The sequence below is a fragment of the Artemia sp. Qi Xiang Cuo genome, chromosome 21 (assembly GCF_049724085.1).
Source record: "Artemia sp. Qi Xiang Cuo chromosome 21, ASM4972408v1, whole genome shotgun sequence".
Classification (NCBI taxonomy): domain Eukaryota; kingdom Metazoa; phylum Arthropoda; class Branchiopoda; order Anostraca; family Artemiidae; genus Artemia; species Artemia sp. Qi Xiang Cuo.
In genome coordinates this window covers 17,583,267-17,597,931 of record NC_142814.1, presented here as the reverse complement: position 1 = coordinate 17,597,931, position 14,665 = coordinate 17,583,267, and positions in this window count along the sequence as shown.

Below are 14,665 nucleotides of genomic sequence, written 5' to 3'. Positions count from 1 at the left end.
CACAAATAAGTTTTTCAAAAAAAAGTAAAGAACTCCATTGAACCAAAAATGAACAAAAATGGAATCAAATAATCTTGCAAAGTTTTCTCGTCTTTGAGAAAATCCGGAACTAAAGTGAAAATTTTTTCTCTTCTTTGGAAAAATTTAGGATTGAACTGCAACTTTTTTCTTCTTTGAGAAAATTCAGGAGAGAACTGGAACTTTTCTTCACTTCTTTGAGAAAACTCAGAATTAAAGTGGAACTTTTTCTCTTTTTTAGGAAAAAATTGAGAAGAGAACTTGGACTTTCTTCACTTCTTTGAGAAAAGTCAGAACTAAAGTGAAACTTTTTCTCTTCTTTGGGAAAAATTTAGAATCGAAGTATAATTCTTTCTATCTTCTACGAAAAAATTTAGAACAGAACTTGAAATTTTTCTCTTCTTTGAGAAAATTCAGAACTGAAGAGGAACATTTTTCTCTTCTTTGGAAAAAATTAGAATGAACTGTAACTTTTTTATTTTCTTCACTTCTTTGAGAAAACTCAGAATAAAAGTGGAAATTTTTCTCTTCTTAAGGAAAAATTAAGAATCGAAGCATAATTATTTCTATCTTCTGCGCAAAAAGTTGGAGCAGAACTTTAATTTTTTTTCTAATCTTTGAGAAAATTAAGAACTAAAGTGGAACTTTTTTCTTTTCCTTGAAAAAATTTAGATTTAAACTGTAAACTTTTCTCTTCTTTGATAAAATCCAGAAGAGAACTTGAACTTTTTCACTTGTTTGAAAAAACTCAGAGTTAAAGTGGAACTTTTTCTCTTCTGGGGAAAAAATTCAGAATCGAAGTGTAACTTTTTCTATCTTCTACGGAAAAGTTCAGAACAAAACTTGAATTTTTTCTCTTTTTTGAGAAAATTCAGAACTGAAGAGGAACTTTTTTCCCTTCTTTGAAAAAAAATAGAATGGAACTGTAACTTTTTTTATTTTCTTCACTTCTTTGAGCAAACTCAGAATTAAAGTGGAACTTTTTCTCTTCTTTAGGAAAAATTCAGAATCGAAGTATAATTTTTTTTATCTTCTGCTGAAAAAGTTAGAGCAGAACTTTAATTTTTTTTCTAATCTTTGAGAAAATTAAGAACTGAAGTGGAAAATTTTTCTCTTTCTTGAAAAAAGTTAGAATTAAACTGTAAATTTTTCTCTTCTTTGATAAAGTTCAGAAGAGAACTTGAACTTTTCTAAAATTTTCTCGAAGATTTTGCTAAATATAGGAGCTAAGGCTATCAGCCTATAACTCTCATGATCCCTAGAACTCCCCCTTTTAAATATAGGTACCATTATTGATGTCCTCCATGTAGAAGGTCATACTCCATTACTAATAATTCTATCAAATATGTAAACTAACTGTTATATGATCTTTGGACTATTCTCTCCAACAATAGGGTTTTCTTTATGATATCAAAGAGGAAAATTGAAACTCAGTACGCAAAGAAAGTATAGTTTTTATGTTTTTATGTTTTTAGTTTTTATGTTATGCGCAAAGAAGCGCATAAAAACAACAAATAACCACGCATCCGTGATCTGTCTTATGGCAAAAACACATAATTCCATTTTTTTGTACATAAGAGCTTGAAACCTCTACAATAAGGTTGTCTGAGATAAAATTTTTGTTTTTTAAATTAAGATCGATTTAAGTTTTGGGAGTGTTTTCCCCCCATTTCCGACAATCAGGCAACTATTCTCAGACTTTTAGCTTTTGATGGGTAACATTGAATGTAATAAATTTTATATATTTGGAATCAGGCTAAAAGGCCAATTCTTTTGATGTATCAATTGGTATTTAGAGTCCATCTCTTAGAGTTTCGACTGCGATTAAGCCGAGTCAGTCCTTAATTACAGATCATTACCATGTTTGATAGAAATTTTTAGCTCAACGTCCCTTTATTTAAAATAAATCTATGGCAAATTGGGGTTACGTTTTAGTCAGTTTTGGAAGCATCATTCGTTCTATTAAAATGTAGCATTTTAACGTCTTGTTGAAACGTGCGCTATTTTGGAAAATTCCCTAGTTTTGGGAAGTTCTGGTTCCTTTGTGGCCCTGTAAAGGATTTGAACACATTTATTGGTGTCCTCTTCCTTCGGATAAGTTTGCTCATTTTGTAATTTAGCGTTAGTAGTAAATTTGTGGCAAATAAAAGCAAGAATTTTTTTGAAACGCTCTCTGGTTCTTATTGTAAAAATGGCGTTTATGGCGAAAATGAGAGCTGCTCTTACATAAGAATTTTCAGTATCAAAAAAAGAGTTTGAATTCAGAATGTAACATATTTTAAGCATTAGTCCTGCTAAGATTAGGGTGGCATTTCACATATTTTCTAGCTACAGAGACTTATAAAAAAAAATCACTAAAAAAATCACTTATAAACGTTTTATGAAAATGTAATGCTTGTGTGGAAATTTCTGTGTGTGTTCTTCACAGGCGCTTATATTCAACTTGTTTCAAAGTAAAATGTTTTAACTTTGATTTTATTTGTTTTTTTGAATGATCTTTGCATTCGAAAAGACAAATAGCTTTTACTTTTTTCCTGTCATAATTCCAACGTTTGACTTGAATTTCTATTGAACATGTTACTTTAAATGGCACCATTTAATATGATATTAAAAAAATTTAAATTTTTTATTGAAATCCAAACTGTGTTGATTAATAAGTACTATTTACGTTGAGAATTACATTTTTTCGACTGAAAAGTACGTAAATCTTAATAATTTCAGTAATTTGTTGGACTTCGAACATGAATTGAAATTTCAACAAAAAAAATTGAATCTTTTGAGACTGGTTTAAGTTCGTTTGATTAGAATTTGAAAGTTCTGTTGCTCTTTTTAAAGGTCAAAAGTAATCAGAAGGCAAATAGAACACCCCTCCCTATAGCGCTCATTATTCCACAAATGCATCTTATCGAAATTTTGAAATAGCCATTTTGTTCAAAATAGTCCAAAGATCATATAACAGTTAGTTTACATATTTGATAGAATTAGTAGTAATGGAGTATGACCTTCTACATGGAGGACATCAATAATGGTACCTATATTTGAAAGGGGGAGTTCTAAGGATCATGAGAGTTATAGGCTGATAGCCTTAGCTCCTATATTTAGCAAAATCTTCGAGAAAATTTTAGATAGCCGGTTAGATCATTGGATAGAGGGTTTTGGAGTTATGAATGAAGAACACAACGATTTAGAAAAGGTTATAGTACTACGGACAGAGTGTTTATTTTAAGTGGATTAATTGAAAAGCATGGATCAAAAAAAAATAAGTTATGTGTTGCATTTTTGGACTTGAAAAAAGCGTTTGATAATGTTAATAGAGTTCTGCTTTAAAAAAGCCTAGAGGATGTGGGGCTACCTTCCTGTTTCATTCATTTGGTTGTAAATATGTATTTTGAAACTAGTGCAATAGTAAGAGTACGCCGATCGGGTCTTTCAAGGTCTTCTAAAGTTAACAAAGGAGAAAAGCAGCGAAGTGTCTTGTCACTTTGACTTTTTGGTCTTTTTATTAATGACATTGTTTAATTTTTAGCAAAAAATGGGCTCCAACAGTGACATTAGGTAATAAGAAACTTGTCAGTGTTGTTGTTTGCGGATGACACTGCTCTAGTGGCGAATTTGGCTCACGATTTACAGAAGCTTCTGGATTCAACAGATGATTATCTAAAGATGAAGTGCCTTCAGATAAATGTTCAGAAATCAAAAGTGGTTATATTTTACAAGAGGAATGATAAATATGAAAATAAATTTTGGTTTGTCGGGGAGGAGATAAAAGTTGTGGATAAAATTAAGTATTTTGGATATGTTTTTCAAAGTAATGGAAGATGGAATGCACATATAAAGGAAACGTTAAATCGAGGAAGAGCAGCAATGTTTACAATTTTCCAGAATAATGTAATGGAAATAAAACATTTTTCGTTACATAAAAGGGTCTTTTTATCGAGAATAATGCCCATCCTACATTACGGAGCAGAGATTTGGGGACATGAGAAAGCGACTGAGCTAGAGAGTATTAAATCAGGATACTTTAAGAGATTGTTTGGGCTGCATAGAACAACTCATTCCCAGTTTTTAAATGGGGATCTAGTTATATGGCCACTAAAAAATTACAGACTAGTCTCAATGATGAAATTTTGGTTGAGAGTCGTCCAGTTACTGAGTGACAGGTTACTTAAGGCAGCTTTTGAAGATTTACTCTGGCAGAGGAAAAAAGATCATGACCACTAAAAATAAAAGATATTTTAGACAAAACAGGATTTTATTTTGTTTGGAATGAAGGTAGAGGACCAATGGGTATAAATGCAAATTGGGAGAATGAGATTCATATAGTACTAGAGAATCAAATGATCCAAAAATGAAGTGAATAGACAAAAAAAAAATCCGGAACATTTAAGTTTTATAAAGATGTTAAGGTGGTTTATGGGCAGGAGTTTTACCTTAACCTGAATTTGCCAGCTAGATATTCGACATTGTGGATGCAACTCAGGGCTAACTGCCTGCCAATTAACGCAAGATTTAAAAGATATACTAAAGAATACTTGCCCGCTTTGTAGAGTTAAAGAAGATTATTTGTTGCATTGCTTGAGCCAGTGCCAGGGGCTCTACGATAAGGGAAGGGATATTTGGAGAAAATGAGTTTATACTTCCAAGTGTCTTAAATATTACGTCGCCTCACTTTATTTGCAGAACAGCAAGGTATCTAAAAATTTTGTTAAATAAAGCGAGTAAAGCTTAACTTATTTTAAATTTGTATCAGATTTAAGAAAATAAAAATGAAGAACTTTAAAACGAGGGGTATAATTCCAAGTTAATCCTTAAGTGGGTGGAAATATGATCCAAGGTGACGTCACTTCAAATATAATTCTTACTTGATGTTCTTTTATAAACAAGCAGTAGTGATTAATATATTTGCAAAGTGTATTGAATGAGGAATTGCATTGTATTCCTCTTTTGTTACTAAAGTGTTGAGTTAAAATAAAATTTAAAAAAATGCAATTTTTTCAGCCGATACTAAGAACAAACTGAAGAGGGGGGGGCTGTCTCAAAAATCTAGCTAAACACTTCTTATTAAAATTCAACGGCTCTTGTGTTTGAGCTGTCTTTTTTAAAGAATTAATCCAAATATCTTTTTCCACAAATAAGTTTTTCAAAAAAAGTAAAGAACTCCATTAAACCAAAAATGAACAAAAATAGAATCAAATAATCTTGCAAAGTTTTCTCGTCTTTGAGAAAATCCGGAACTAAAGTGAAAATTTTTTCTCTTCTTTGGAAAAATTTAGGATTGAACTGCAACTTTTTTCTTCTTTGAGAAAATTCAGGAGAGAACTTGAACTTTTCTTCACTTCTTTGAGAAAACTCAGAATTAAAGTGGAACTTTTTCTCTTTTTTAGGAAAAAATTGAGAAGAGAACTTGGACTTTTCTTCACTTCTTTGAGAAAAGTCAGAACTAAAGTGAAACTTTTTCTCTTCTTTGGGAAAAATTTAGAATCGAAATATAATTATTTCTATCTTCTACGAAAAAATTTAGAACAGAACTTGAAATTTTTCTCTTCTTTGAGAAAATTCAGAACTGAAGAGGAACATTTTTCTCTTCTTTGGAAAAAATTAGAATGAACTGTAACCTTTTTTATTTTCTTCACTTCTTTGAGAAAACTCAGAATAAAAGTGGAAATTTTTCTCTTCTTTAGGAAAAATTAAGAATCGAAGTATAATTATTTCTATCTTCTGCGCAAAAAGTTAGAGCAGAACTTTAATTTTTTTTCTAATCTTTGAGAAAATTAAGAACTGAAGTGGAACTTTTTTCTTTTCCTTGAAAAAATTTAGATTTAAACTGTAAACTTTTCTCTTCTTTGATAAAATTCAGAAGAGAACTTGAACTTTTTTCACTTGTTTGAAATAACTCAGAGTTAAAGTGGAACTTTTTCTCTTCTGGGTAAAAAATTCAGAATCGAAGTGTAACTTTTTCTATCTTATACAGAAAAATTCAGAACAGAACTTGAATTTTTTCTCTTTTTTGAGAAAATTCAGAACTGAAGAGGAACTTTTTTCCCTTCTTTGAAAGAAAATAGAATGGAACTGTAACTTTTTTTATTTTCTTCACTTCTTTGAGCAAACTCAGAATTAAAGTGGAACTTTTTCTCTTCTTTAGGAAAAATTCAGAATCGAAATACAATTTTTTTTATCTTCTGCTGAAAAAGTTAGAGCAGAACTTTAATTTTTTTCTAATCTTTGAGAAAATTAAGAACTGAAGTGGAACATTTTTCTCTTTCTTGAAAAAAGTTAGAATTAAACTGTAAATTTTTCTCTTCTTTGATAAAGTTCAGAAGAGAACTTGAACTTTTTTCGCTTGTTTGAAAAAACTCAGAGTTAAAGTGGAACTTTTTCTCTTCTGGGGGAAAAATTCAGAATCGAAGTATAACTTCTTCTATCTTCTACGGAAAAGTTCAGAACAAAACTTGAATTTTTTCTCTTCTTTGAAAAAATTCAGAACTGAAGAGGAACTTTTTTCTCTTCTTTGGAACAAATTAGAATGGAACTGTAATTTTTTTTATTTTCTTCACTTCTTTGAGAAAACTCAGAATTAAAGTGGAACTTTTTCTCTTCTTGAAGAAAAATTCAGAATCGAAGTATAATTTTTTTTTTATCTTCTGCGGAAAGAGTTTGAACTGAACTTTAAATTTTTTTCTAATCGTTGAGAAAATTAAGAACTGAAGTGGAACTTTTTTCTCTTTCTTGAAAAAATTTAGGATGAAACTGTAAATTTTTCTCTTATTTGATAAAGTTCAGAAGAGAACTCTAACTTTTTTCACTTGTTTGAAAAAACTCAGTTAAAGTGAAATTTTTTCTCTTCTGGGAAAAAATTCCGAATAGAAGTGTAGCTTTCTTTATCTTCTAGTGAAAAGTTCAGAACAGAAGTTGAATTTTTCTCGTCTTTGAGAAAATTCAGAACTGAAGAGGAACTTTTTTCCCTTCTTTGGAAAAAATTAGAATGGAACTTTAACTTTTTTTATTTTCTTCACTTGTTTGAGCAAACTCAGAATTAAAGTGGAACTTTTTCTCTTCTTAAGAAAAATTCAGAATCGAAGTATGATTTTTTTTTATCTTCTGCGGAAAAAGTTAGAGCAGAACTTTAATTCTTTTTCTAATCTTTGAGAAAATCAAGAACTGAAGTGGAACTTTTTTCTCTTTCTTTAAAAAATTTAGAATTAAAATGTAAATTTTTCTCTTCTTTGATAAAATTCGGGAGAGAACTTGAACTTTTTTCGCTTGTTTGAAAAAACTCAGAGTTAAAGTGGAACTTTTTCTCTTCTGGGGGAAAAATTCAGAATCAAAGTATAACTTTTTCTATCTTCTACGTAAAAATTCACAAGAGAACTTGAATTTTTTCTCTTCTTTGAGAAAATTCAGAACTGAAGAGGAACTTTTTTCTCTTCTTTGGAAAATATTAGAATGGAACTGTAAATTTTTTATTTTCTTCACTTCTTTGAGCAAAATCAGAATTAAAGTCGAACTTTTTCTCTTCTTTAGGAAAAATTCAGAATCGAAGTATAATTTTTTTTTTATCTTCTGCGGAAAAAGTTTGAGCTGAACTTTAAATTTCTTTCTAATCGTTGAGAAAATTAAGAACTGAAGTGGAACTTTTTTCTCTTTCTTGAAAAAATTTAGGATGAAACTGTAAATTTTTCTCTTCTTTGATAAAGTTCAGAAGAGAACTCAAACTTTTTTCACTTGTTTGAAAAAACTCAGTTAAAGTGAAATTTTATCTCTTCTGGGGAAAAATTCCGAATCGAAGTGTAACTTTTTCTATCTTCTACGGAAAAGTTCAGAACAAAAGTTGAATTTTTCTCTTCTTTGAGAAAATTCAGAACTGAAGAGGAACTTTTTCCCTTCTTTGGAAAAAATTAGAATGGAACTGTAACTTTTTTTATTTTCTTCACTTGTTTGAGCAAACTCAGAATTAAAGTGGAACTTTTTCTCTTCTTAAGGAAAAATTCAGAATCGAAGTATGATTTTTTTTTATCTTCTGCGGAAAAAGTTAGAGCAGAACTTTAATTCTTTTTCTAATCTTTGAGAAAATCAAGAACTGAAGTGGAACTTTTTTCTCTTTCTTGAAAAAATTTAGAATTAAAATGTAAATTTTTCTCTTCTTTGATAAAATCGGGAGAGAACTTGAACTTTTTTCACTTGTTTGAAAAAACTCAGGGTTAAAGTGGAACTTTTTCTCTTCTGGGGGAAAAATTCAGTATCAAAATATAGCTTTTTCTATCTTCTACGGAAAAAATTATTTCTCATTTTTAAGAAAATTCAGAACTGAAGAGGAACTTTTTTCTCTTCTATGGAAAAAATTAGAATGGAACTGTAAATTTTTTATTTTCTTCACTTCTTTGAGCAAAATCAGAATTAAAGTCGAACTTTTTCTCTTCTTTAGGAAAAATTCAGAATCGAAGTATAATTTTTTTTTTTATCTTCTGCGGAAAAAGTTTGAACTGAACTTTAAATTTCTTTCTAATCGTTGAGAAAATTAAGAACTGAAGTGGAACTTTTTTCTCTTTCTTGAAAAAATTTAGGATGAAACTGTAAATTTTTCTCTTCTTTGATAAAGTTCAGAAGAGAACTCTAACTTTTTTCACTTGTTTGAAAAAACTCAGTTAAAGTGAAATTTTTTCTCTATTGGGAAAAAATTCAGAATCGAAGTGTAACTTTCTCTATCTTCTACGGAAAACTTCAGAACAAAAGTTGAATTTTTCTCTTCTTTGAGAAAATTCAGAACTGAAGAGGAACTTTTTTACCTTCTTTGTAAAAAATTAGAATGGAACTGTAACTTTTTTTATTTTCTTCACTTGTTTGAGCAAACTCAGAATTAAAGTGGAACCTTTTCTCTTCTTAAGGAAAAATTCAGAATCGAAGTATGATTTTTTTTTATCTTCTGCGGAAAAAGTTAGAGCAGAACTTTAATTCTTTTTCTAATCTTTGAGAAAATCAAGAACTGAAGTGGAACTTTTTTCTCTTTCTTGAAAAAATTTAGAATTAAAATGTAAATTTTTCTCTTCTTTGATAAAATTCAGGAGAGAACTTGAACTTTTTTCACTTGTTTGAAAAAACTCAGAGTTAAAGTGGAACTTTTTCTCTTCTGGGGAAAAATTCAGAATCGAAGTGTAACTTTTTCAATCTTCTATGGAAAAGTTCAGAACAAAACTTGAATTTTTCTCTTCTTTGAGAAAATTCAGAACTGAAGAGGAACTTTTTTCCTTCTTTGGAAAAAATTAGAATGGAACTGTAAGTTTTTTTATTTTCTTCACTTCTTTGAGCACTCAGAATTAAAGTGGAACTTTTTCTCTTCTTTAGGAAAAATTCAGAATCGAAGCATAATTTTTTTTTATCTTCTGCGGAAAAAGTTAGAGCAGAACTTTAATTTTTTCTAATCTTTGAAAAAATTAAGAACTGAAGTGGAACTTTTTTCTCTTTCTTGAAAAAATTTAGAATTAAACTGTAAATTTTTCTCTTCTTTGATAAAGTTCAGAAGAGAACTTGAACTTTTTTTGCTTGTTTGAAAAAACTCAGAATTAAATTGGAACTCTTTCTCTTCTTGGGGGAAAAATTCCGAATCAAAGTATAACTTTTTCTATCTTCTACGGAAAAGTTCAGAACAAAACTTGAATTTTTTCTCTTCTTTGAGAAAATTCAGAACTGAAGAGGAACTTTTTTCTCTTCTTTGGAAAAAATTCTTGGAAAGTTTAATTTTTTTTATCTTCTGCGGAAAAAGATAGAGCAGAACTTTAATTTTTTTTATAATCTTTGAGAAAATTAAAATTTGAAGTGGAGCTTTTTTCTCTTTCTTGAAAAATTTAGAATTAAACTGTAAATTTTTCTCTTCTTTGATAAAGTTCAGAAGAGAACTTGAACTTTTTTGCTTTTTTGAAAAAACTCAGTTAAAGTATAACTTTTTCTCTTCTGGAGGAAAAATTCAGAATCGAAGTATAACTTTTTCTATCTTGTACGGAAAAGTTCAGAACAAAACTTGAATTTTTTTCTCTTGTTTGAGAAAATTCAGAACTGGAGAGGAACTTTTTTCTCTTCTTTGGAAAAAATCAGAATGGAACTGTAACTTTTTTTATTTTCTTCACTTCTTTGAGCAAACTCAGAATCAAAGTGGAACTTTTTCTCTTCTTTAGGAAAAATTCAGAATCGAAGCATAATTTTTTTTTATCTTCTGCGGAAAAAGTTAGAGCAGAACTTAAAATTTTTTTCTAATCGTTGAGAAAATTAAGAACTGAAGTGGAACTTTTTTTTCTTCCTCGAAAAAATTTAGAATTAAACTGTAAATTTTTCTCTTCTTTGATAAAATTCCGAAGAGAACTTGAACTTTTTTCACTTGTTAAAAAAGCTCAGAGTTAAAGTGGAACTTTTTCTCTTCTGGGGAAAAATTTAGAATCGAAGTGTAATTTTTTCTATCTTTTACGGAAAAGTTCAGAACAAAACTTAATTTTTTTTCCCTTCTTTGAGAAAATTCAGAACTGAAGAGGAACTTTTTTCCCTTCTTTGGAAAAAATTAGAATGGAACTGTAACTTTTTTTATTTTCTTCACTTCTTTGAGCAAACTCAGAATTAAAGAGGAACTTTTTCTCTTCTTTAGGAAAAATTCAGAATCGAAGTGTAATTTTCTTATCTTCTGCAGAAAAAGTTAGAGCAGGACTTTAATTTTTTTCTAATCTTTGAGAAAATTAAGAACTGAAGTGGAACTTTTTTCTCTTTCTTGAAAAAATTAGAATTAAACTGTAAATTTTTCTCTTCTTTGATAAAATTCAGAAGAGAACTTGCACTTTTCTTCACTTCTTTGAGAAAACTCATAATTAAAGTGGAACTTTTTCTTTTCTTGGGAAAAATTCAGAATCGAAGTATAACATTTTTTATCTTTTACGGAAGAATTCAGAAGAGAGCTTTAATTTTTTTCTCTTCTTTGAGAAAATTCAGAACTGGAGGAACTTTTTTTTTCTTTGGAAAAAATAAGAATGGAACTGTAAGTTTTTTTATTTTCTTCCCTTCTTTTAGCAAACTCAGAATTAAAGTGTAACTTTTTCTCTTCTTGGGAAAAATTCAGAATCGAAGTGTAACTTTTTCAATCTTCTACTGAAAAGTTCAGAACAAAACTTGAATTTTGTCTCTTCTTTGAGAAAATTCAGAACTGGAGGAACTTTTTTTTCTTTGGAAAAAATTAGAATGGAACTGTAAGTTTTTTCATTTTCTACACTTCTTTGAGGAAACTCAGAATTAAAGTGGAACTTTTTCTCTTCTGGGGAAAAATTCGGAATCGAAGTGTATTTTTGTGTATATTGTGTATTTTTTTTAACTTCTGCAGAAAAAGCTAGAGCACAACTTTAAATTTTTTTCTAATCGTTGAGAAAATTCAGAACTGAAGTGGAACTTTTTTCTCTTCCTTGAAAAAATTTAGAATTAAACTGTAAATTTTTCTCTTCTTTGATAAAATTCAGAAGAGAACTTGAACTTTTTTCACTTGTTTGAAAAAACTCAGAGTTAAAGTGGGGCTTTTTTCTCTTCTGGGGAAAAATTTAGAATCAAAGTGTAACTTTTTCTATCTTCTACGGAAAATTTCAGAACAAAACTTGAATTGCTTCTCTACTTTGAGAAAATTCAGAACTGAAGAGAAACTTTTTTCCCTTCTTTGGAAAAAATTAGAATGGAACTGTAACTTTTTTATTTTCTTCACTTCTTTGAGCAAACTCAGAATTAAAGTGGAGCTTTTTCTCTTCTTTAGGAAAAATTCAGAATCGAAGTATAATTTTTTTTATCTTCTGCGGAAAAAGTTAGAGCAGAACTTTATTTTTTTCTAATCTTTGAGAAAATTCAGAACTGAAGTGGAACTTTTTTCTCTTTCTTGAAAAAATTTAGAATTAAACTGTAAATTTTTCTCTTCTTTGATAAAATTCAAAAGAGAACTTGAACTTTTTTCACTTGTTTGAAAAAACTCATAGTTAAAGTGGAACTTTTTCTCTTCTGGGGGAAAAATTCAGAATCGAAGTATAACTTTTTCTATCTTCTACGGAAAATTTCAGAACAAAACTTGAAAAAATTCAGAATCGAAGTATAACTTTTTCTATCTTCTACGGAAAAATTCAGAACACAACTTTAAATTTTTATCTTCTTTGAGAAAATACAGAACTGAATAAGAACTTTATTCTCTTCTTTGGAAAAAATTAAAATTGAACTGTAACTTTTTTATTTTCTTCACTTCTTTGAGCAAACTCAGAATCAAAGTGGAACTTTTTCTCTTCTTTAGGAAAAATTCAGAATCGAAGTATAATTTTTTTATCTTCTGCGGAATTATAATAAAGAACGAATATTTTACCGATTATCTACTAATAACCATATATGACGTAATAAGTGACATGACGTAATATCTAAAACCTAGTGTGTACTAATAACCATATATAACTTAATGAGCGACGTGACGTAAAGATTGAAAAAATTAATTTTTATTTTATTTTCGTTTTTAGTTCAGAATCGCTAAAGTTATAAACTGCAAAAATATTTATGGTGTCTGTTACATAAAGGCTCGATCATCGAACTTAAGCTGAAACTAAGTAAAGGACAATTATGCCTCCATATATTCACAGTGATCTACATAAATCTGGGTTGCAGCGGTAGCTAGCAACCTAGTGAGAGACGATCTCCTCCAATGTTAAGAAATATAAAACCCCCCAACTCCTAAAAAAAGAGTCAGATCAAAACAAAAAGTACACCATTAGAACCGCCTTGTCCGAAACCCCAATAAAAGAAACTTACCGCCCTTTGGCTTGAATAACAAAGAAAATATATTGGCTTGAAAATCAAGAAAATTGACTTTAACCACGTTATTCTCCACAAACGGGATATTTTTTTCTTTCCGCTTGATTTTCCTCCTCAGCTAGCTGGGCACTGGAAAATCATAGAGAGCTGTATAATAGCTCATTTTAAAGGAAATTGCAACATCTAGTCACCTTTATAATTAAAAATAAAATACTTTTTGAAGTAAAATCAATTTTGTCAAAAAAAATGTATTTTTGATGTATTTTCATGCTGCAGTCTTTTCAAAGATATTTGAATTTTGAAGCAATCAAACAGTTCATGGTAATGAAATCTATAGTAATAATAGCTACTTGTCTCAATAGTAACCGACACTCCTGGAACCAAAATTTTTTTTTTGGCTTAATCGCTAAAGTTATTATGTAAACTGCAAAAATAATTATGATGTCTAACCAGTAATAGTAATTTCTTAATTTAAACTACAAAAATACATGAAAATTTTATAATTTGTTTTACTTTTTGTCTCCTGGAACCAAATTTTTTTTAATCTAAGTTCAAAGTTATTATTGTATCCTGGAACAATTTTTTTTTGGTTTGTAACCCGTAAAGTACGTATCTCCATATTATTGTCTTATAATTGCAATTATTTTAGTTTTCAGTCCAGAATCGCTAAACTTATTATGTAAAATGCAAAAATATTTATGGTGTCTAACCAATAATACAAATTTTTTAATTCAAACAAGAGAAATACCTGAAAATAGGAACGAACTGTAACCCATAGTATAATAAAGTACGAACTCTTGCCTATATTAACATGTATAGGCAACTTAACTATACTTAATAATTAGACTTATTTAGCTGCCTGACTCGTCTCTTACTATTCCAAATAAGAAAAAGCCATAGGCTTTTTCCTGTATGTAATGTTCTTTGATCCGGGTTGCAGCTGTAGCTAGCAACCTAGTAAGAGACGATCACATCCAATGTTAAGAAATATAAAAACCCCTAACTCCTAAGAAAAGAGTCAGATCAAAACAAAAATTACACCATTAGAACCACCTTGTCTGAAACTTCCCTATAGTTAACTTTCTGTCCCTTGGCTTGAATAACAAAGAAAATATATTGGCTTGAAAATCAAGAAAATGGCAGCTACTACAACATTCTGCCTAAACGGGATATTTTTTTCTTTCCGCTTGATCCGGGTTGCAGCGGTAGTCCGGGTTGCAGCGGTAGTCCGGTTGCAGCGGTAGCTAGCAACCTAGTAAGAGACGATCACGTCCAATGTTGAGAAATATAAAAACCCATAGTTCCTAACAAAGGAGTCAGATCAAATTCAAAAGTACACCATTAGAACCGCCTTGTCCGAAACCCCTGTATAGGAAACTTTCTGTCCCTTGGCTTGAAACAGCAAGGGAAATATATTGGCTTGAAAATCAAGAAAGGTGGCAGCTATTACAACATTCTGCCTAAACGGGATATTTTTTTTTCTTTTTTCTTCTTTTCCAGAGATAGCTTGGCACTGGAACATCGTAGAGAGTTGTTCAATGGCTTATTTTATAGGAAATTAATTGAGTTAAAAATCTATAGTAACTAAAATAAATTATTTCTAAAAGAGAATAAATTTTTCCACCAAAAACTGCATTTTTGATGTCTTTTCACACTGCAGTATTTCAAACATTATACCAGCGGTAAGATTTGAACCCACGCCTCCGAAGAGACTGGTGGCTAACACCAGTGCCTTGGACCACTCGGCCAGGCTGCCTCTCATAAATAATATATGTTTGAATCTGGGTTGCAGCAGTAGCTAGCAGCCTAGTAAGAGACGATCAGTTCAATGCTAAGAAATATAAAAACC